Raw genomic sequence first — 23,089 nt, 5'->3', positions numbered from 1 at the left:
CTAAATGAATTCTGGATTAAAGACACTGTCTCTAGAGAGGGGAGTGGGGTGGGGCAGGAGCCAACGAGCAGTGCACCTAAGGGGTGTGGCAAACGAGGGTTCGACTGTGATGGGCCAAGAAGGCCAGACTGTGGGGTGGCAAGTGGGCAGGGCTCAGCTGAGATGCCAGGCATTGGGCCAGGTTGGGCAGCCAGAGCTAGACTGTAGCCGGAGAGTTGGGGTATAAGCCAAAGTCCCAACTCTCCATGGCCATCGTTGACAAAGTTCAACTGAGCAGGCTTGGATGTTAGCCAAGCCAACCCAGATCCAAAGCAAATGCATCCCCAGAAGGCACCTGCAGGATAAAGGAAAGGCAGCCTCTGCGAGGTCAGTGGGGCTGGCGCTCCTGCCGCCAACCTGACACTGGCTCGTAGCAGGGGTGGGCCGTGTCCCAAGGCTTCTGCAGGGTCCCCAGGCTCACAGCTTTCCAGAGCTTTGCCCACCCGGCCCGATCCTTAAATTAGGCTCCCAGACTGCCAGTGTTGCTTTTGCAGGGAGCAGAGAGCCTGACCTGACTGCATCTGGTTTTTGCTCTGGTCCCTGGGGAGTAGGTGTCCTGTAGATGTCTCTGAGAAGAGCGCCATCAGTTTAACATACAGACTACATTTACACACACACACACACAGACACCCTGCCATCCTAAAGAGAAAAGAATACCGCGTGCAAATCCCAGAACTGGCCAAGAGAGCAGACTGGGATGGGGGTGCTGACATGAGGGCAGTGAGGGTGCTGACTGGGCATCCACGAGTCTCTGAGCTCTCCACAAGCGTGTGTGTGTGAGTCCCTTAGCTCTTTAGAGTTCAGATCCAAGAACAGCCATTATTTCATGTGCCAAGGTTCTCAGAGAATTGAAAAAACAGAAAAGCCTGCATCAGCCCTGAATATTTCTCCATTAGATATTTTCAGCAGCTCTTCAAGCACAGGCCGGGGTAGTTTTAGCAACCCGAAAGTGGAGATTGGGTAACTGTCCCATTTTGCTCTCAAAGTGCTCCATAGGCTCAATGGTTAGAGCCCATTCATCCTGCAGTTCAGCAAGTGGTCTTGAGGGGACAAAGCCACATGCCCTGAAAAAGGAGGCGAGTTGGCTCTGTGGCATGTTTGTGATTTCCTGAGCTACTATCTTTGGACGTCTGCCACACAGCTCAGGGTTGTCTCTGCACCCACTCAGCACCTTCCACCCCCTGCTCTTATTGTACTCAGTGAGACCCCAGGGTGGGGGTTTGCCCTCAGTGCACAAACTGCTGGGAGAGGGCACAGTCCCCTGTGACAGCTCCCCAAGGAGGACAACACCAGAGGCCTCCAACAGCCAAAGTGCTGGGTCATCACAGAGAGATGGAGCAGAGAACACACGTGGAGAAATGGACCAGGGAGGGGCATCTGATGTGGCAGAGAAAGACAGTGACCACTGCAGGAAGAGGGGGACAGGCTTCTAGGCTGGGGCTGCCCTGACTCCCAGGGGTTTCACTCTTTCTCTCTGAGCCTGTTTGCCTGTCCACAAATGGGGTGTATGACAGAGTCCCTTTGGCTTCCATTCTGTCGTTCAGCTCAAATCCCAGACACATTGGGGAGGTTCCCAGGTCTCCAGGGTGGTAGGAGCTGAGGGTGTTGAGCAGGGGCAGAGGAGGAACAGTTGGGAGGGGAGGGGGCTGCAGGAAGTAGCAAAAGTCTCTTTGGCATCCTTACAGCTCATCCTAGGAGAGGAGACTCGGGCTGTGTTCTGGAGCTGGCTGGCCGGGTAGCATGGGCGGGGAAAAGGGTGCTGGGAGGGGAGCCACAGCAATGTGGCTGGAGGGTGCTCAGAGACCCATTACCCAGCCTGGTGCTAAGCTGCCAGTGAGGAGGCATGTTCCCCACGGCTCTTTAGGTGGTGACAGGGCAGGTGCTTGGGAGAATCTGGGTGTTTTTGCTTTTCTAAGTTTTCCCCCAAAAGGGGGTGGTGGAGAGCTAGCATTTACTAAGCACCTTCTCTGCACCAAGCCCTCAAATTTTCCCATTACATACAGGGGTGACCTCATTTCACCTTCATATTTTACGGGAAAGACCTGAGGTTCAGAGGTGTTAGGCATATTGCTGGAGGTCACACAGCTGAGAAGCAGCATAAGGCGGAGTCTCAAGCCCTAGCTCTTTTCACATCATCAGTGGCATTTCCTCTGAATTCTCCAGAGCCCTGAGTTCCTCTAAGATCCCTTAGGGTCACCCCAGCAGGTGTGCACTGAGGGTGCCAGGAGGGCTTGGCAACAAGAGCAGCTGCCATCCTCTGCCAGCTTCTGGGGCGTGTGACCCATGTTTACAAAAGTCTGTGTTTGGTTTAGTGGTCTGCTGTCACCATCTTGAAATTTTGTCATTTTTTAAAGAAGGGGTCCTGCATATTTTCTCTGCACTGGGCCTCACAAGTTACATAGTCCATCCCGCTGATGGGGTTTTCACATAAGGTGTCACTTGAGAAAGGTGTTTGCTGCTAGAGTCCCACCGGTGGTGGCAGCCCCTGCCCTCTCCCTGGTCCCCTCAGCTCTGCTGGACTTGGGGGCGAGGGCCCCTTGGAGGGGCAGGAACTCCGTGGCCAGAGCTTACCCTGTGCCTCCTCTGTCAGTGAGGCCATCGTGTGTTTGCACCAGATCTCTACCAAGGGCTGAAGGCCTGCATCTCCTGCTGGCCCACTGGGGCCTGGATGAGCAGGCAGCCCTGGCAGAGGTCCCCAGGCCTCCTGCTCCGGCCTCCACCCGAGAAGTCCCTCTCCAGGGCCCACTCCTCCAGGCTGGCGGCACTTCCATCCTCCCTGAGTGTAACAGCGGCCCCTTAAAAACACAGAATCCCTCAGAGGGAGCAGAAGAGGAAAGACAAGTTGGCAAAAGCTGTTTTTCTAGGAGGAAGAGATATATTTTTAGTTTCTTATCTACATTTCCCTTTTAAAAATAATATATATGAACCTATTTGAGAAAATCTGACAATCTAGAGAAGCAGAAAATGTTAAAAGCTGTATCAACCATAGTTCTGTTTCTCAAAGATAACCACTGTAAACACTTTGTTGTGTTTTCTTCAGATTTTTTCTATGCACAGATCTTGGGATTTTTCCCCATTTTATTTACATAATGTCACACATATGAATATTGAATTTGAATCGTAATGTGTTTTTTTTTTTTACTTAAGATTGTAGCACAATTGTTTTCTCATGCTGAAAGTACGCTTTTTGATGGCTGTATGATGCCCCAGTACCTGTGAGCATGCCATCATCCATGCAGCCATCTCCCATCCTTGGCTCTTAAAGTTGTTGCAAATTTTTGTTACTAGAAACACTCATCTCTGCATCTGAAATGTTCATATGAGAGAGCATCTCCTTGGGACAGGTTTCCAAAAGTAGAATGACTGAAACAAAAGGTAGAAGCACGGTCAAGGCTCCCACTCCGTCCACCCTGCATCACTGCTCTCCGAGCGGGGTGAACCGCCCTGACGGCCCCGAGGGCTGCACAGCAGGACCCCTGCATTGCGCCTCTCCCACACTGAGTGTGACATTTTGTTGTTCACTTTCCCTAAGTCAGAGAGCCCCACTTTTCCCCAAGGTCACAATGGGAAGCGGCCCTAGAAAGACGAGGTCTGCACTTCCTGTAGTTACGTGGTTGAAGGTGCCGTCCCTTGGGTAGTGGAATGCCCTGTGTAAGCTCCCACTTAGAGTTTATCGCAAAGGAGGCATGTTTCTCTTTTTCAATGGAGTTTATAAGCAGAGGTTTCAGTGGACCCATCCCTGCCAATCAAGTACTGAAGGTCAGGTTTGGGGAGATTGGCTGGGCTTTCGGAGGCTGGAAGGCAGGGGACTGTGTTTCCAAGAGGTTGGGACAGAGCAGGCCAGCAGCAGACCCAAGTTGCTGAACCTTGGGAGGCATGGAAGGACAGGGACACGTGGATAAGTGGACAGGCAGCTGAGGGGACGAGACTCGGGAGGGCATGTCATGTGGGGGAAGCACTGGAATGGGGGACTCAGGAGACCTGGTTCCAAGCCAGCTGCTGACTCACCTTATGACCTCGGATGGGTCACTTCTGTCACTGGCGGGGCACTCTGGGAGGGAGGCCTCATGGGGGGGAAGGGCCAACGGGGATGTGGAGCTGCAATTCACTTACCACAGAGGCCTCAGCCAACCCGCCCAAAGCTCCAGAGCTGGGTGGCCCTTCAGACCCTTCAGGCGGCGAGGCACACCACAGCACCCACAACAGCCCTCTCCAACCTTTCAATACACAGGAGTCAGACTAGTCGGGGCCCCATCTCTATAAAGATCTGTGACTCTGTTGTCCTGATGCCTGGGGCCACCTATCTGGCCCTGGATAGGGCAGTGGTGCCAGAGTCATCCCCAAAGGCAAGGGTGTCTCTGGGTGGGAGGTCTGAGCCTGGCCATGACCTCCGTGGGTGGGGCTGGGTGACCAAGGGCTTGTGGGGCATCCCACCGAGCAGACCTGTTGGCCATCCTGCTGCCCATGGTCAATTTCTATCAGGAGTTGGTCTCCAGCCACCAGTACAGCCTGCAGATCCTGGCCCACTGCAAGCAGAACAGTGACTTTGACAAGCTGCTGAAGCACTATGAGGCCAAACTGACTGCAAGGAGATAGTTCTGGAGACCTTCCTCACTGACCCCATGCTCCAGCTGGCACCTAGCCCTGTCCTTGAGGGCGCATGGCTGGGGAGCCTGCTGGGGGGCCATGGCAGTGATGGCCCCAGCTGGGAGGAAGCCACAACTGGGGGCACCAGGGGGCCATGGCCAGGAGGCCCCAGGCCCTAACAGGCCCCAGGTCTGGGCTGCCTGGAGAATGGAGTTAGAGCCAGCCCCTGACCCAGCGGATGGCAGGCCTGTCCAGCTCCACAGAGCAGGCAGTGTGGGAAGGCGAGGGGGAGCTCCTGGTCCTGAGCCCACCTCCAGGCCCTTCTGCTTGCCGGCTTAGAGCCTCAAGCTCTGGGCTCCAGGCCCAGACAAGACCCTGGAAGAGCCTCCACGTTAGAGTCTGAGATCAGAAGTGCTGTGGGTGTCCGTCCTCAGCCCTGCTCATGGGAGTGCTGGGAGCTGCGAGTACCATTCTCCGTCCACTTGGTGTCTCTCTCTCCCTCTCTCCATTGTTGCTATATCTCTCACTTGTTTCATCACTGTCTCTCTCCTTGCCTTTGTCTCCCTGTCCCTCTGTCCTTCCCCATCCTTGCCTCTGTCCCTGTCCCCCTGCCTCTCCCTGCTGCAGATTCCCAGGCACATTCTGACACTGCATGAGATCCTGGCCCACTTTTCACGAGCACATCGAGCCAACAGCTTGGAGAACGCCAGGGCTAAACTGGGGGTGCTGTCTGGGTGAACTCAGCTCCCAGGTGCCCCCCCCCGGTGGACAGGCCAGGGCTGAGGATGCTCCCCAGCGGGAGTTTGCTGAGCCCCAGATGGTAAAATGTCATGTTCAGGTTAGGATCCCAAGGGGTGCGTGTTGGGGGACCCCCAGCCTGTCCCACCTGGAAGCAGGGACACGGAGCAATCTGAGGAGTTCACAGCTCAAGCCCAGGGGGCAGTTGGTGGGATTGTGTGGGTGGTGTGCTGCCCCTGGCACAGATGGGGTTCGAGGAAGGGCCATGAGCACTCACGTGGGCCCGCCTGCCAGGGTGGGGATCCGCCAAGGGACTCACAGGCACTCTGCCAACTTCCTCTGTTCTCCAGTGCCAGTGTGTCACAACCTGTAGTATAGGAGCCCCAGAGGGGGTCCCGGGTGATAGGCCTTCAAGTGCCAAAGGCTGCAGTCAACAGCAGGCAGTGTCATGGGTGGACAAGCCCATGACTTGTCCAGTGTCAGAGGCCCCAGCCCTCTGGTCAAGGCCCCTCTGCTGCCCCTCTTTCAGTCCCCAAAGCCCAAGGGGAAACTTCCTCTGCCTGGGCAGAAGCAGAGGGATCAGGGAGGAGGCGCCTACAACAGCACAGGCAGCAGTTGACAGTGGCCTACACCAGGTGGTGGTATGAAGGTGAGCAGGAGGTTCAGATTCTGGGTGTTTTTTGAAGATGGAAACAACAGGATTTTCTGATGCATTAGATGTGGGGAGAGAGAAGATGGGAGTCAAGAGTGAATCGAGAGTTTTTGGTTGAGCAAGCAGAAGGTTGGAGTTGCTGCTAACCAAGATGGGGAAAGGTGCAGGAGGGGCAGGTGTGGAGGGGAAGTCTTTCTTGCTTCATTGGAGCTTTACTGGGGGCGTGTTGAACTTGAGATGAACAACAGTGGTGGAGAGGACAAGAAGGGAGGAGGGCGTTTGGGTCTGGAGTGTAAGGGAGCGAGCCATTCAGGAGCCATCAGGTCAGAGGTGGTATTTAAAGTCACATGAGTGGTGCGATCACCACGGGAGTGAGTTTAGGCAGGAACGAGTTGCATACCAAGAGCTGAGCCCTGGGGTCTGCACCTTATGGAGGCCAAGAGATGATGAGCAGCCTCATACGCAGTGATGGGCTGCCAGAAGCTGCAAGGGAGTGTGGTTCTGCAGCATGTGGAGTACAGTCCCCAGCCCTGCCAACCACTCAGTGCCCTAAATGTCTTCCCGTGTCCAGCAAAAGGCAGCCAGTAGGGCCATGTCTCCCAGCCTGGCAGTGGGAGGACCAGGCTGGACTAGGGCAGAGCACAGGCCCCGGAGTGGAGGTTCATTCAGGGAGCAGATGTAATCAGAGCGTGATTGCAGACTAACAGAAACCATTGTGGGGTGGGGACCCCAGTCCTCTCATACCCCAAGGAGCCAAATCCTGCACACTTCCCCAAGGAGAAGACTTGGGGCTCCAGCGAGGCTCCTCATCCCTGTGGGATGCCCTGTCCCGGTGCGGGCAGTTGCGAGGAAGGCATATGGGTGCCAAGGCATTTATCCTAAGATTCTGATCCCCTTTCCCAAAGCCTACTCATCCTTTGTTCCACCTGATCACCTGCATCTGGCCTGAACACAACCTTAATGGCACAGAAGTGAGTTTTCCCATCGCCCTGACAGCAGCCCTTTCATGCTCCTCTCTCCCCTTGGGGGACTGAGGAAACCTCCCAGCCAGGCATGAAGCCATCAGATAACCAACCCTCTCTGGCTGTGCTCAGAAACACTCCTCGCCTGGGGCTGGGTCTCTCCTACCTCTGGCCTTTGTCCCGCTTTTTCTCCTGAATCTCATCTGTTGGGCTCACTGTAACCCAGGTCGTCACTTCCAGTTCCCCCGGGAGCCTGTGGCCTTGGGAACTCCTCCCCAGCTGCCTGGATGGTGTGGCTTTCAGCACAAACTCCAGTTGGGGCTGGCAGGAGTCCTGAGCAGCTGCAGCTGGCACTTGTCTAACAGTGAAACTAGTGTTGCTACTCTGGGATCGCCCCCTTGTTTGTAGCAAATACAGCCCTCCTCAGCAAAATCCCCACCGTCGTCAAAAGAAATGGTTCTGCTTACTTTTGCTCACCTCCAAATATGAATCCCTATCCAGGGAACTAGCATATCCTTGAAAGGTGCCTCCCTGTGCCCCGTCCCTTCCAGAAGAGGGCTAGGGCCTGGGCTGCTGAGAAGAGCATTGCTGGGAGAGACAGACTGAGGCTCCTAAGGAAGAGACCCCATCTCCATGCCCCAGTCTGATAACCAGAAAACAACGGATAATAATAGTTTTATAATAACACCTTTGCAACCAGTGATACTAGCAACAGCGATCACGGCCCTTTACTCAAGCGCCTGCCATGTGCTGGGCCTGAGGTCAGCAAGTGAAATGCATTCTCTTCCATCCTCACTCCGACCTTCTACAGGTGAGCAAACTGAGGGTCAGAGGGGCCCAGTAATTTGCTCATCACGCTGAGTTCACTAATTAGAGATCCAGCTCGACCAGTGTCATCTCTCATTGCTGGGAGGGTTAAACTGGACAGTGTCTACTACTACACACATGAACCAGCCCTCTTGGTGATCTGGTCGTGGTTGTAGAATTTGAGGCATCAGCAGACAAATAAGAGGTTTTGTGCCTTTCTTGGAGTAGGTGGGGTAATTTCTCCAGAAGCTCCTCCCCACATGATTACTAACCTCCTAAGACTCCTGAAAACCCACCAAGGCTCTTAGCAAAGTTGGTAACTCACAGGCTTCTTTTCCCACCACTGCTATTTTTTTTTTTTTTTGGTAAGGAAGATCAGCCCTGAGCTAACATCCATGGTAATCCTCCTTTTTTTCTTTTGCTGAGGAAGACCGGCTCTGAGCTATCATCTATTGCCAATCCTCCTCCTTTTTTTCCCCAAAGCCCCAGTAGATAGTTGTGTGTCATAGTTGCACATCCTTCTAGTTGCTGTATGTGGGACGCGTCCCCAGCATGGCTGGAGAAGCGGTGCGTTGGTGAGCACCGGGGATCCGAACCCGGGCCACCGGTAGCGGAGCTTGCACACTTAACCGCTAAGCCACGGGGCCGGCCCCACCGCCAATGCTATTTTTAAAAAGCAGTTAAATGGCGCCACCTCCTGGAGGAGGGGTGTTGCGGCAGTCAGAACAGGACAAATAAGAGAGTTGTCCTTCTTTCTAGATTAAGGGGCAAGGTGTGTCTTGCTCCCCCCAAGATGTGCTGGAGCCTAATGGAGTCAGTCTTTCCGTGAGCCAGCTGGATTGCCAGGTGCTCCAAAACTAAGTCATTCCAGGGCCCGAACATTAAGGAAGCAACTGTATAAAGTGCATTGGGGGAGGGGTGGAGACATTAAGTGCAAAGGCCCTGCGGAAGGATGGGTGGGTGGAGTTCTATGGATGGAGATAAGCCCAGTAGTGGTGTGGAGATCAGAGTAATGAAGAAAGGTTGTTTCCAGTACTCCTGTCCTCCCAGTTTTGCCATCTCTGTTCCACGTGGTTCAGACTTTTAAATCAGACCTGCTTTCTAGCTATTAATCTCCATTTACATTTCCAACACCTGTCTCCTTGGGCTATCAAAAGGATGATGGGAGATCATGCCCCTAGAGTGCCCGGCAGAGCGGGCATTCAATATGCATGCTCTCTCCCCCTTTGTGAACACAATATCCACCTGAGAATCCTAGGCTTTCTTCCTAGGTCTGGCCAGAGGCCTGGCATTACCTTCTCGCTGAGAGGTGGGGGCAGCCTGTCTCTGACATTTTCTCTCTCCACAGGATAATGCACAATGAAGTAAATGAAACAGAGAGCATCCAGGAAAACATAGCCATGGGGGGCATGATTGTCGAAGGCTGTGAGACCCTCCTGGACACCAGCCAGACTTTTGTGAGATGGGGCATGGCACCCTGCCTCCTCCCACCCTCATGGTAGGCCGCAGCAGTGGTGGCACTTGGGGACACCACAAGTTGGTTTGGCTACCATGTGCCAAAATCTGCCAGCGTGATTGCAGAGTATTCCAGGGCTGCTGGAGGAATGTGACAGCTGTATGTGGATGTCAGTATCTGCACACATGGATGCAGATATTACTGGTTTTCACAGTGCCCTTCTCTCCAGATGTACACATGATTCTTCCCAGATGCCCTTGATGTGTCTGTGGATGTCATAGTAAACACTGACATGTCCTTTTGGGGAGAGAGGAGTGGAGGATGGGGACAGATACTGATTGGCCTGGTGAATCACAAGCATGTTCAGCATCCGAGGGGAAGTCATGTGGGTCAGTGCCTCTGTCCCTTTCTCATCATCCTTGGCCCCTTGCGGGAGGCCGTGATCACAACGGTTCTCACGGGTAGGAGGCTGCCTTCACCCTCAGCCTCCACTCTCCTTGGGAGCGGTGTTTGAGAGGCACAGCCTTGTGAGGGGGCAGCTAGAGGCTGTGACTGAGGGGACTGACGTCCAACTCGGAGACGTTAGAGCCGCAAGGACTTTGCGAGTCACCTCTTCAGATTCCACTTGCTGTGGGACCCTCAGCTTCTGCTTGCATGCCCCCGAGGTGGCCTCCACCTCAGATGGGCCTCCTGAGTTCCTTCTATCCAGCCCTGGCACTCTCTGAGCAGATGAAAGGCTCGCCAGCACGTCCTGCGGCCTGCGCAGCTGCCTTTGGCCCCTGCTGCCCTTAGCAAGGGTATTGTCGACTTGGAGTTTTGCCCCGAGCCCCTCTGTGTGGCCCCCTGTGCCTTTTCCCTAGGCCCACCCTGTGATCTGCTGAGCCCAGAGCCAGCCTCCCTGTGTCCTGGCTCCCCCTGAGCTGCATTGGGCCCAAGCTGGAAGAGGCCCAAAGAATGACCTCTCCTGGGGTGGGCAGTGTCACCACAGTCCAGGAATCTGCTCCATTGCCCTGATCCTAAGCATTTCCTCCGCTCCTGAGGGGCTGGGCTGGACATGAAGTCCAGACAAGGGGGCCCAGCAAGGTGCCAGGCAGTGATGGACGTGGGCAGGAGGCAGGGTGGTGGCCTAGAGCAGGTCTGGGGAGATAGAACGTCAGGGAGGGCTTCCCAAGGAGGCATCACTGGAGTCGAGTCTTGAAGGGTAAGGTGAGCTCACAGGGTGGATGGCGTGAAGGAAGGCCCTTCCAGGCCAAGGAGCAGCACTCAGGAGCCACAGGTAACTTGCCCTGTAACTAGAGTGGGAGCAGAGAGGGGAGGCGATGGTAAGGAAGGAGAAGTGATCCCAGTGGTATAGCCGCCATTAATGGCTCATTTGTTGAATGATTCAAGTCCTACGTGATAGGAGTTCAGACAAGACTAATCCAGTCTGTTTCTATCTCTTCTGTGTTTCTCCCAGTACAAACAGTAAGTACAGGAATCTACATATATAAATAATATATGTATATTTTTTGAATAATACAAATCACTAGACTGAATAATATATTGAGTTAAATAATATAAATATATATTTAATGAATATATAATGAATATGTATAAGTATGTTTATATATATTTAATTAAATAATATAAATATATATATGATTTAAAGGAATAATCAGACATAATAACAGTAATTTACAGAATTGATAAAAGACTCCTACTCTAGATTCAGGCAGCTGAATACATCTCAAGCACAACTAAAAAAAAAAAAAAAAAGAAAATCTAGAGCCAGATCCATCCAGGGAAACCAAAGAACACTAAATACAAAAGAAGATATTCAAAGCTCCACAGAGGAACAGAACACTTACAGAGACTTACATTTAGACCTATGATACATTTCTTAACAATGGAAGGCAAAAGAGAGTTGGAATAAATCTTCCAGGTACAGAGAGAAAAGAACTTGCAGTGTATATCCAATCAAACCATACCTCAAGAACTAGGGTGACTTAAAGATATTTTTATGCAAACATTTACTAAGGGTATTACCACCAACAAATGCTCATTAAGGATCTTCTAAAGAATATACTTTAAGGGGGCCAGCCACCTGGTGTAGTGGTTTAAGTTCAGCACGCTCCGTTTCCAAGGCCTGGGTTCATGGGTTTGGATCCCAAGAGTGGATCTACAACACTCATCAGCCATGCCATGGTGGTGACCCACATACAAAATAGAGGAAGACTGGCACAGATGTTAGCTCAGGGCTAATCTTCCTCAAGGAAAAAAACTTAAAAAGTGAAAAAGAATATACTTTAAGAAGAAAGAAACTGATAGAAGAACTGCTAAGAGGTAAAAATGGATCGTGAGGATAAAAAAGGGTAACATCTGAATAAATCATTGAAAGCATGACTTTACCAAACAATAATAATATTGACAATGTATAACAGATGGAGTTAAAAACTAATGACAAGGGAACTTCTGTTTTAGAGGAGACTAGGACAGGAAAGCACACTTGCTGCAAAACTGGACACAGGCAGATAAATTATAAATATATTTTTAGAGCATCAGACAACTTCAGAATCAACCAACTAAAATTCCAGAAAGAAGAAAAAGTCTTTTATGTGAGCAAGGATATTTATCTTTCTTTCCCCTGGAGGCGTTTTCTGATTCTAGCTGGTTGCCGAGGATCTGGCTTGCTCAGTCAGAGCCTCGGCTAGGGAAAAGAGAAACTAGCCAAACTTGTAGTGATTCTGCAGGACTGGTGTGGCAGAGGAAACCTGAGGGCTTGCAAACACACAACTGCTCTTTCTCACAGCACATGTGCTAAGTTTTGGTTCCGCACAGGAATCTGAGGAAGTAGGCCAAAATCTTCCACAAAACAAAGTGAAACGTCCAGAAGTGGTGGAAGTGGCCTAAGTCCAACATACTGCTAGTCTGACCTTCAGGGAATGTGCCATATTGTGAAGCGATGTAAGGTAGGAGGCTGGAGAGCTGCACTGAGATATCTGAAGGGAGTAGCTGAATTTTCTGTGGGCTCCCAAGCCTGAAGAGACAGAGATCTACCAGACTTAGAACCAGACCCCTGTGCGGGGGAGGGGAGCACAGCAAACAGGAACGGGGAAAGCAGAAGCGCTGGGTTTACTAAAAGTGAGACCCAGCCCCAACTCTGATCAATGTCTGATTGGACTCAGGTGATCCAACCTCACTATGTTTCTCATCGAAGGACAATAAGGTCACGTGGAGCCTCTCGAGTTACGTTACACAGACCTTCCAAAGACACTGGTGAGAGGATGGAGAAGGCAAGCCACAGACTGGGAGAAGACCTTTGCAAATCACATATCTGACAGGACAATAAATAACTCTCAAAACTCGGCAATAAGAAAATCCAAGTTTAAAATGGGCACAGATTTGGACACTTCACTAAAGAAGATAAACAGATGGCAAATAAACACATGAAAAGATGCTCAATGTCATTAATCGTGAGAAAAATGCACATAAAAACCACATTGACATACCGCTACGTACCTATTGGAATGACTAGAATTAAAGAGGATGACCATAAGAAGTGTTAATGAGGATGGAAAGTAACTGGAACACTCCTACATTGCTGGTGGGAACACAAAGTGGTTGGAAAACAGTCATTCATTCATTCATTCATTCATTCATTTATTTATTTATTTATTTGGAAGATCAACCCTGAGCTAACATCCATGCCAATCCTCCTACTTTTTTTCTTCCCCAAAGTCCCAGTAGATAGTTGTATGTCATAGTTGCACATCTTTATAGTTGCTGTATGTGGGACGTGGCCTCAGCATGGCCAGAGAAGCGGTGCATCGGTGCAGGCCTGGGATCCGAACCCGGCTCGCCAGTAGCAGAGCGGACGCACTTAACCGCTAAGCCATGGGGCCGGCCCCTGGACAACAGTTTTAAAGTGGAGTTTGTTATGCTGCTGTAACAAACTAGCACAAATTTCATGGCTTAAAACTACTCAGAAGGTGTGTTTTGTTGATGTCTGTGTGTGTTTAGAGAATTCAAGTCACTGTGGGCTCTGAGTGGTCTGTATGTGTGTCTGAGTTTGTGTGTATGTTCTGAGTATCAGTGTGCATTATCAGGTGTAGTTTACAGTCTGAATGCTGATGGTCATTTGCAAATAGTGTGTGTGTGGGTTTGTTGTCAGCATTTCCATGTGTTCAGATGATGTCTGTCATTGTAGGAATGTGTGGAATAAATATGTTGTTACAGACTAGCATGGGCACCAACACTGTTTGCCTGTTACTAGTTCAACACTCAACATCCCTGAAGAAACATGAGTCCAGACATTCACAGGCCCCATCAGGCCCACAGAGATCCTACTCAGCTGTTTTCTTCCCATCACAGAAATATGAACAGGTAGCCAAGGACCACTTGATATTTGAAGAATTCCTCTAGCATGAAAAATGGAGCAACAAACACATACACTGAAGTGAGGGACTAAAGGAGCAGCAAGGAAATCAAGAGATCACAGTGAAACTTCAATTGCATATCTAGTAACATCTTCAAAACAATTAGACATGGGCCGGTCCCATGGCCAGTGGTTAAGTTCAGAGAACTCCACTTCAGCAGCCCACGCTCCGTTCCTGGGAGTAGACCTACACCACTCATCAGTGGCCAGGCTGTAGTGGCAACTCACATGCAAAATAGAGGTAGACTGGCACATATGTTAGCTCAGGGTGAATCCTCAGCAAAGAAAAAAAGAAAAGATAAAACATCCATTAAGTGTATATGTATGTATTGATGTTACCGCACAATATTGGGGTTCTCTTTCCCAATGCACATTAAAAAAGCCAATTATTCTGGCATCAACTTTTGGGAAAAGAATTGTAGCTTTATTTTGTGAGATTTATCTACAAGGAGACAGGGCTCATGTGTCTGTCTCAGATCTGTCTCCCCGATGCAAGGCTTGGGGCACAATTTATGGGATGAAGGGCAGGGTGGTCTGACATGTGGAGGTAGATGATTGGAAGTAAGGAGAAATGAGGTAATTGATGATCTTCACAAGCAAAGTCAAGCTTTGTGGCTCTTCATCTGATGTTTGTTCAGAAATTGGCAGTGTTATGATGATCTGAGGATGGAGCTTTTAGCTCCTTGATATAAAAAATGGCATTTATTGAGCATTTGCGCAGGCCTAGTTGATGGGTTGGTGGTCTCAACTGGCCTTAACTGGACTAGGGGTCTCAGTTCCTGAAAGAAAACTCTTAACTACTCTGTTGATAAGAAGAAGTCAGTTGAACTGGTCCTGGAGGGCCCATGGTTATGTTGGTATATGCATATATATGCATATGCATGAGATTATCTGTATGTGTGTTAAATATAGAGTATACACAAAGCCAGACTCTAGTTAAAGTGGTCAGGACAGATTTTAATCAGTAATATACCACTGCAATAGGGAAGAGGGAACAGGATGAACTGAACTCAATTTGATTTGTACAGAAGTGACTGGCCATTTGAAAGGGAGAATGAGGCAGCAGGCAGAGGGGTGAGCAGGGGCTCAGTCGAGTCAGGGAGGGGAAAGTTATAGTGTTGGTCAGTGCAGTGTGATCTGGCCAGTTGTGTCTGCTGGTTGGAAATGATCAAAGTTTCACTTCTCTCCTCTCACAGAGTCTGGGACAGACACCCTGTCCTCAGCTCAAGGAATGACTCTCAGGACCTTGAGAAATGCACTCCTGGGTTATTGGAGACACATATAGAACTGAAAAGGACAAAGGAAATATTCACAGTTGTAAGCACTTTTGGGTAAATGCTCTAAGAAAAGGATGTCAGGGGCCAATGATCGAGTGTTGGCCAGAACAAACAGTCAATTCTTTTGGCTGCCTTGAGCTTTCTCTGGCAGGCACTTTAAGGGGGCAGGGGTCATCCTAAGGATGTGGATTTGAGCTGTTAGAAACTGTGTCAGCGTTTAAGTCTTATAACATGTGAGGGGGTGAAATGATTTGTGCTGAGAGGCCATAGTTATAATTGGCCAAGATTGAGACCTAGTCAAGAAGAGGGCTCAATGGAGCCTGGCTTGAGTTTGGTCAAGTACAGGATCATATATAGAAATAAGATATGTACATTTTTTGAATAATATAAATCATTATATTGAACAATATGTTGAATTAAATAATATATATTTAATGAATATATATTGAATGTGTATAAATAAGTATGTGTATATATATTTGAATTAAATCATATAAATATATAGAAGAGAGTGACATCAGCATCATGGCAGAGTGAGCTTCCCCTATTGAACTCTCCTCCTCTAAGACACAAGAAAAAGGACATTCATATTCCAACAGAAGCTATTCACAAATAATATAAATATATATGATTTAAAGGAATATTCAGACATAATAACAGAAGATTCCAGGGCCAGCCCCATGGCTTAGCGGTCAGGTGCACGCGCTCTGCTGCTGATGGGCCAGGTTTGGATCCTGGGCACGCACCAATGCACCCCTTCTCTGGCCATGCTGAGGCAGCGTCCCACATACAGCAACTAGAAGGATGTGCAACTATGAAATACAACTATCTACTGGGGCTTTGGGGGAAACAAAAAAAGGAGAAGGATTGGCAATAGATGTTAGCTCAGAGTCAGTCTTCCTCAGCAAAAAGAGGAAGATTAACATGGATGTGAGCTCAGGGCTGATTTTCCTCACACACACACAAAAAGAAATTTCCAGAATTGATAAAAGACTTCTATTCTAGATTCAGGCAGCTGAACACATCTCAAGCACAATTAAAACAAAAAAATCTAGAGTCAGATCCATCCAGGGAAACCAAAGAACACCAAATACAAAAGAAGATATTCAAAGCCTCACAGAGGAAGAGAACACTTACAGAGACTTACATTTAGACCTATGATACATTTCTTAACAATGGAAGGCAAGAGAGAGTTGGATTAAATCTTCAAGGTACAGAGAGAAAATAACTTTCAGTGTATACCCAATCAAACCATATCTCAAGAACTGGGGTGAATTAAAGATATTTTTATGCATTTACTAAGAGTATTACCACCAACAAATGCTCATTAAGGAACTTCTAATGAATGTACTTTAAGGGGACCAGCCACCCAGTGTAGAGGTTTAAGTTCAGCACGCTCTGCTTCCAAGGCCTGGGTTCATGGGTTCAGAGCCTAGGCGTGGACCTACACCACACATCAGCCATGCCACGGTGGTGACACACATCAAAATAGAGGAAGATTGGCACAGATGTTAGCACAGAGCTAATATTACTCAAGGAAAAAAAATAAAAAGTAAAATGAATGTACTTTAACAAAAAATTGATAGAAGAAATGCTAAGATGTAAAAATGGATCATCAGGATAAAAAAAGGTAAACATCTGAATAAATCATTGAAAGCATGACTTTACCAAACAATAATAATATTGACAATGTATAACTGATGGAGTTAAAAACTAATGACAAGGGAACTTCTGTTTTAGAGTAGACTAAGACAGGAAAGCACACTTGCTGCAAAACTGGACACAGCCAGATAAATTATAGATATATTTTTAGAGCATCAGAGAGCTTCAGAACCAACCAACTAAAATTCCAGAAAGAAGAAAAACACTTTTATGTGAGCAAGGATTTTTATCTTTCTTTCTCCTGCAGGCGTTTTCTGATTCAGGGTGCTTGCCGAGGATCTGGCTTGCTCAGCCGGAGTCTCGGCTAGGGAAAAGAGAAACTAGCCAAACTTGTAGTGATTCTGCAGGACTGGCGTGGCAGAGGAAACCTGAGGGCTTTCAGACACACAAACTGCTCTTCCTCACAGCACCTGTGCTAAGTTTTGGTACAACACAGGAATCTGGGGAACTAGGCCAAAAGCTTCCACGAAGCAAAGTGAAACCTCCAGCAGTGGTGGAAGTGGCCGAAGCCAAACATACTATTAGTCTGACCTTCAGGGAATGTGCCATATTGTGAAGCGATGTAAGGTAGGAGGTTGGAGAACTGCGCTGAGATGTCTGAAGGGCATAGCTGAATTTTCTGTGGGCTCCCAAACCAGAGGAGACAGAGATCTACCAGACTTAGAACCAGAGGGAGAGGAGCACAGCAAACAGGAACAGGGGAAAGCGGAAGGGCTGGGTTTACTAAAAGTGAGACCCGGCCCCAACTCTGATCAACGTCTGATTGGACTCAGGTGCTCCAACCTCACTCTGTTTCCCAAGGAAGACAAGTTCACGTGGAGCCTCTCGAGTTACATTACACAGACCTTCCAAAGACACTGGTGAGAGGATGGAGAAGGCAAGCCACAGACTGGAAGAAGACTTTTGCCAATCACATATCTGACAGGACTATAAAGAACTCTCAAAACTCAGCAATAAGAAAATCCAAGTTTAAAATGGGCACAGATTTGGAGACTTCACTAAAGATGATACACAGATGGCAAATAAGCACATGAAAAGATGCTCAATGTCATTAATCATGTGAAAAATGCACATAAAAACCACATTGACATACTGCTACGTACCTATTAGAATGACTAGAATTAAAGAGGTTGACCATACCAAGTGTTAATGAGGATGGAAAGTAACTGGAACACTCCTACATTGCTGGTGGGAACACAAAGTGGTTCAGCCTCTTTGGAAAACAGTTTTAAAGTGGAGTTTGTTATGCTGCTGTAACCAATTAGCACAAATTTCGTGGCTTAAAAACAACTCAGATTTATTGTTTTACAGTTCTGTAGGTTAACAGTCTGACACGGGTCTCCTTGACTATAATCAAGGTGTTGGCAGAGCTGGGTTCTTTTTGGGGGACTCTAAAGGTTAATCCATTTCCTAGCCTTTTCAAGCTTCTAGAGACAACCACATTCCTTAGGCTGTGGCCCCCCTCCTCCACCCTCAAAACCAGAAACTCTGCATCTCTCTGGCCCTGCTTCCCTTGTTGCATCTTTTTCTACTCTGCTGCTTCTCTTTCCCTTTTAAGGGCCTTTGTGATGCACTGGGCCCACCTAGATAATCCAGGATAATCGCCCTATTTTGAAGTGAGTTGATTAGCAACCTTAATTCCATCTGCAAATTTAATTCACCTTTGGCAAGTAAACTAATATAGTCCTATGTTCCAGGGATTAAGACACATTTGTGGGCCATGACTTTGCTACACAAACAGTTTTTAAAATAAAGTTAAACATACACATACCATGTGACCCAGCAATTCCACTTTTAAGTGCTTACCCAAGAGAAGAAGACTTATGTTCACACAAAAACTTGTTTGCAAAGATTTATAGCAGCTTTATTCATAGTCAAAAAAGACAAAACTGAAAATAACTCAAATGTCCTTCAACTGGTGGATGGATAAACTGTGGTACATTCATACAATGGATACTACATTCAGCAATAAAACAGAAGGAAGTGCTGATACAGGCAACAACATGGATGAACACTAAAATGAATGTATTGTGCTAAATGAAAGAATCCAGACTCAAAAGGCCAAATGCTGTAGAATTCCATTTATATGATATTCTAGAAAGGACAAACCATAGGGAAAGATAGCAGATCGTTAGTCTCCAGGGGTTAAGGGTGGGGGAAGAGTTGACTACAAAAGAGCAGCTGAAGGGAGTTCTGGGTGCTGGAACTGTTCTGTATATTGAATGTGGTAGTGGCACAGCTCTCTGCATTTGTCAAAACAGTTGTAACAAGAGGAAAACAAATACATCATTGCTCACCCATCAGATTGGCAAACCTTTAAAAATCTGACAATGCCAATCTGACAATTCCCAGGGCAAGGATGACCCATACACTGTTGGTGGGAATGGAAATGGTTAAAACTTCAGAGGATGATTTGGCTGCAGCTCGTCAAGTTGCAGATGCACATCAGCCTTTGGCCCAGCAATCCACTCACAGGCAGGTGTCCATTCTAGGGAATCCATGTGTGCTCAAGGAGACACACATAAGGATAGTCATTAGACATGGTAGGAGAATGAATTAATTGTAGTTAGTAGTTATTTTAAAAAGAAAGGAAAAAATGCATATGGGAAAGAATCAACCCTGCTGGCTACATATATGATCTGAGAAGGCAACTTATTAGTTTGTCTCCTTAATATTATGTATACAGCACAGAGAGCACTGTACTAAGTATCTGGAGACAAGCATCCGAGCATTTACTTCCAACTCTGTCGCTAAGTAGCAGTCAGACTATGGATGACTTAACTCAAGAAACTTCACTTTCCATTTCCTGGAAAATGAAGAGTTTAGGCTCTACAACCACTAAAATTATTTCCATCTCCACGATTCTATGATTCAATAAGCCAACTATCAAAAATTATATTCCAAAGTACCTATGTTTAGAAACTGTTCTTCCCAGACACCCTGAAATCAGAAACTATCAGAGAAATAGGACTTCTTAATATGTTGATACATAAAATCGTACAAATTTCTTAGTATGTCTATGACCAGCTTTTTAATCAAGATCGTAACTCAGAAAGAGCATATAAGCAGCTAAACCCACCACATTGACTCGGGTCACCCTCAGGAAAAACTAATATACCTTCTCCCATTTTAACATTCCAAAACAAGTTCCCCATACTAATGAGTCCATCTTGTCAAGTTCAGGTCTGTCTAGCCAAAAGTCATTCATGCGTATGATAAGATTTACTTGATTTTTTAACAAAGATAAAATGATGAATGGCTTTTTGTATTTTGCCTGTTTCATCTATAAAGCTCTTACATTACAATTTAATAGCTTCAGCCTGCTACAAAAATTTAAAGAGCCTTTTGAAACTTGTAATATGCCACATCCAACATGATCTAGTAAAAAAACCAGTAGTTCAGAATCCAAAAAGCTTAGTTAAAAATTTCAGTACCACCAATACTTACACTTCAAAGACACCAATAACAAGTCATTTGTTCCTACTGCAGAATTTAATAGGTTATTAACTTCTGTAATCATCCAAAAGCATAATTAGGATGTTATCATTAAAATGTATTTTTTTAATCAGAAATATTAAAACTAATGATTAAACTATTAAATTAAATAATTAACTAAATATTAAAACTAATGGCAACTAACGATCTGTTGTCTTTCTTTATGGTTTATCTTTTCTAGAATATCATATAAATGAAATCCTACCGTATTTGGCCTTTTGATATTTCACCATGTCAGTCAAATCAAAATTTCAAAATTCTTGTTCTATGGGCTTTCCAAATCTAAATTCTTACGATTCTAAATGAGTACGGAAACAAAACACACACTACATACTACTTCTAAAAACCTCCTCCTTATCCGATTTTAATTTTAGCACCAACTGCCAAGAAAAACCTTTCCACTGAAACCAAAATTCCGTACACATTATGTCAATCATCAACTGATCAGTCATCAATCTATCTTAACCAAAGGTGAGTTATTAGGAAGTTACATAATTTTCACCAAGGATTGTTTAAAGCTCCTTTCATTAAATGCAGTTTACAACAATTCACAGGCTTCAAAGTTCGCCTTGCAAATATAGAGTCAATTATCAGAAACCATTAATGGGATTAGGCTTTTCTATAAAGGTGGTCCCAAGGAAGTAGGAACGCTTATTTGTTTAAAGAACGCAGTGAGGAGCCCAATAGCCTGCGCGGAGTCAGGCAGAGGAGCGCTGACCACTGGCTGTCTTCTGAAGGGAAGTGTTCACCCCGGGATGTCGCGACCTGGCCTAGACGGGGTCCTGGGGGAGCGCGAACTCAAGGGAGCACACAGAGGGCAGGCACTCCCTGCCGCCCCCTGCACCTCTGCTGGGTGGGCAGGAGGCCCTGCCGAGGTGGGGCCCCGCCAAGGCAAAGGGGCCCGCCGGCCAGGCGACGCTCCTCTGCTCCTCCGAAGGACAGAGGTTTGGCTCCCCCGCCTGGGGCAGCCCGCCAGCAGCCCCGTCCCCATCCGCCGCCCCGGACACCGCGCTCCCGCCATCAGCGGCGGAGATCTCCTCGCGGAGCCCGCCGCCCGCCGCCCACCGCCTACCTCGGCGCCGCCTCCTGCCCAGCGCTCCTCCACACTGCAGAAAGGAGAGCTCCACAGCGCTGAAAATCCTGGAGGAAGGATCCAGAAACTGCCAATCCCCACACACAAACCAGCGCAGCCGCCACCTCCGCACCAGGGACCCTGCCTCCGGTGCATGCATCACGCAGCTCTCCAGCTCGCCGGCCCCTCTGCCGCTCTGAGCGCCGGTCCTGCGCATGCGCGGGCCTCCGAGGCTACAATGGGAACGGCTGGGGGGGGGCACGGCCTGGGCATGGGCGCGTGGTGACCGAGGTGTCCATGAGAGGAGAGCAGGAGCTGGCTGGCGCTTTGCAGCCCTTGGCTCTGCTCTCCCTGGATGACCGTCATCTCCTGGAGAAGATCTGCCTTCCCTTGAGGCGGCTCCTCCTGTCCTGAGAAGTGCGTCACATGATCTAACATTTGTTTAAAAAAGAATGATGACATTCTTAACACCTGAAGTGTGTCGTGTCCCCAGAAGAATTCTCTGCTTCCCCAGAAGACTAGACAGCGAGCAGCTGGGACCGAGTTCTGACCCAGGAAGGAAAGACGCTGAGTGCGAAGCCGTCTCCCTCCACCAACTCCTCACCCTGATCTGTGACCTTGATGGGGTGACAGCGCTGGGGACTTGTGCAGGTGACGGTGCTCAAGTGTTTGCCCACGGTATTACATTTCTTATGGTTTAGTGGTTAAAAGAGGAGGCGAGCTGTCAGTTTTTTAGACAATTTCACTTGCAGAAATGTCTTTGGACAAAGAAGTTTGTTTTCTTCTGATTTTTATAATCAATAACAATAATTAAAATACTTATTTTCTTAATCTCATTGGCACGCTAAAACAAACAAGTCACTTGGTTTTCACCAAATTGGCCACATTTTCATCAAAACTTTGGAAGTATTGCTGTTTGAGGTAAAGAAAGCATCTGGGAAGAACAATTACCCTTAGTTGCTATCTTCCCAGATAAACGTACAAACACAGAGCTATGAGCCGTTTTGACGGGCCTGGCAAATCCAGTTTGAGTTCTAGAATGGATCATCCAAAGTAAGGTTAAATTAGTAATTTACTTGCAAGTAAATGATCATGTTGACTTCATCAAATAGGTCTGGTGATTTAAATGAAGTTTGAGTTTAATGATAAAAGTTTTCAAGAGACTGAGAAATATTAAGTACATATACTTAAAAACGTGTAAATTAAAGTAAAGCCTGGCATTATCCTCTTTAAAACAGAGTCACAGTAGCACTATTGTCAAGGTATGACAAGGAATAGAAATGTTTTATAGAGTCAATTCTTCACTTCTAAAGGACCTAATGTGACATTCTAGAAATCTCCATAGTCTTTCAGTCATCTACATTTAAATTGCTCAATTTATATTTTAAAGACTAATGAATCTGAGGGCTAAATATTCAAGGTCATTGTTTAATTGTTTTTCATTGTTGCAAAGTACATGGGTATAAAGTGTGGCTGAAATCCATGGTCTTGGAGAATAAAAATATACAGAACTTATTTATCACTCTCACAGTGTGTCCTGACTTAATCCTACAAATGTTCCAAGAATAAAGCCTCAGTGAATTCCATTCTGTTCTTAGATATGACATTTCATTCATAATGAATATTCTCAAATTAGGCTCCAGCTAGTAATTATGTTCCTGATGCAAATAGGCAATAAAAAAGAATCCGTGTTTGATTAAATTGGGCTCAAGAGGACCACTTAGAACCAAAATTTGTTTTTTGCTTTGTTTTTCTTTATCGATGTCTTTCTTTCTCCTCAGTGGATTTGGCAGATAAATGACACAGAAAGCTGAGAGACTGGAGGGCAGGGTCTTGAAGAATATGGGGTTTCCTCATCTTCAAGATCTTTTTATCTTTCAAATTCTATGATTTTTGCTATTTATGTAGGGATTCATTTTTTTCCATTA

General features: G+C 47.3%; 1 protein-coding gene across 4 annotated transcripts in view; it reads right to left on the bottom strand.

The window, feature by feature from the left end:
- LOC131417912 (ral-GDS-related protein-like) overlaps positions 1-23,089 on the bottom strand; it is a 150,955-nt gene that overhangs the window by 39,908 nt on the left and 87,958 nt on the right. For 2 of the 4 annotated variants that reach the window (XM_058562006.1, XM_058562009.1), the window contains exon 1: positions 21,162-21,494. The exons of the other annotated variants lie outside the window; for them this stretch is intronic. The gene's annotated coding sequence lies outside the window, so the exon portion shown is untranslated. Of the gene's footprint in view, positions 1-21,161; positions 21,495-23,089 lie in introns of those variants that run through there. 4 annotated transcript variants of the gene reach the window in all.

The sequence above is a fragment of the Diceros bicornis genome, chromosome 18 (genome assembly GCF_020826845.1).
Source record: "Diceros bicornis minor isolate mBicDic1 chromosome 18, mDicBic1.mat.cur, whole genome shotgun sequence".
NCBI lineage: Eukaryota > Metazoa > Chordata > Mammalia > Perissodactyla > Rhinocerotidae > Diceros > Diceros bicornis.
The sequence above is the reverse complement of the archived record's forward strand: the minus strand, read 5'-3'. Positions and strand labels throughout refer to the sequence as shown.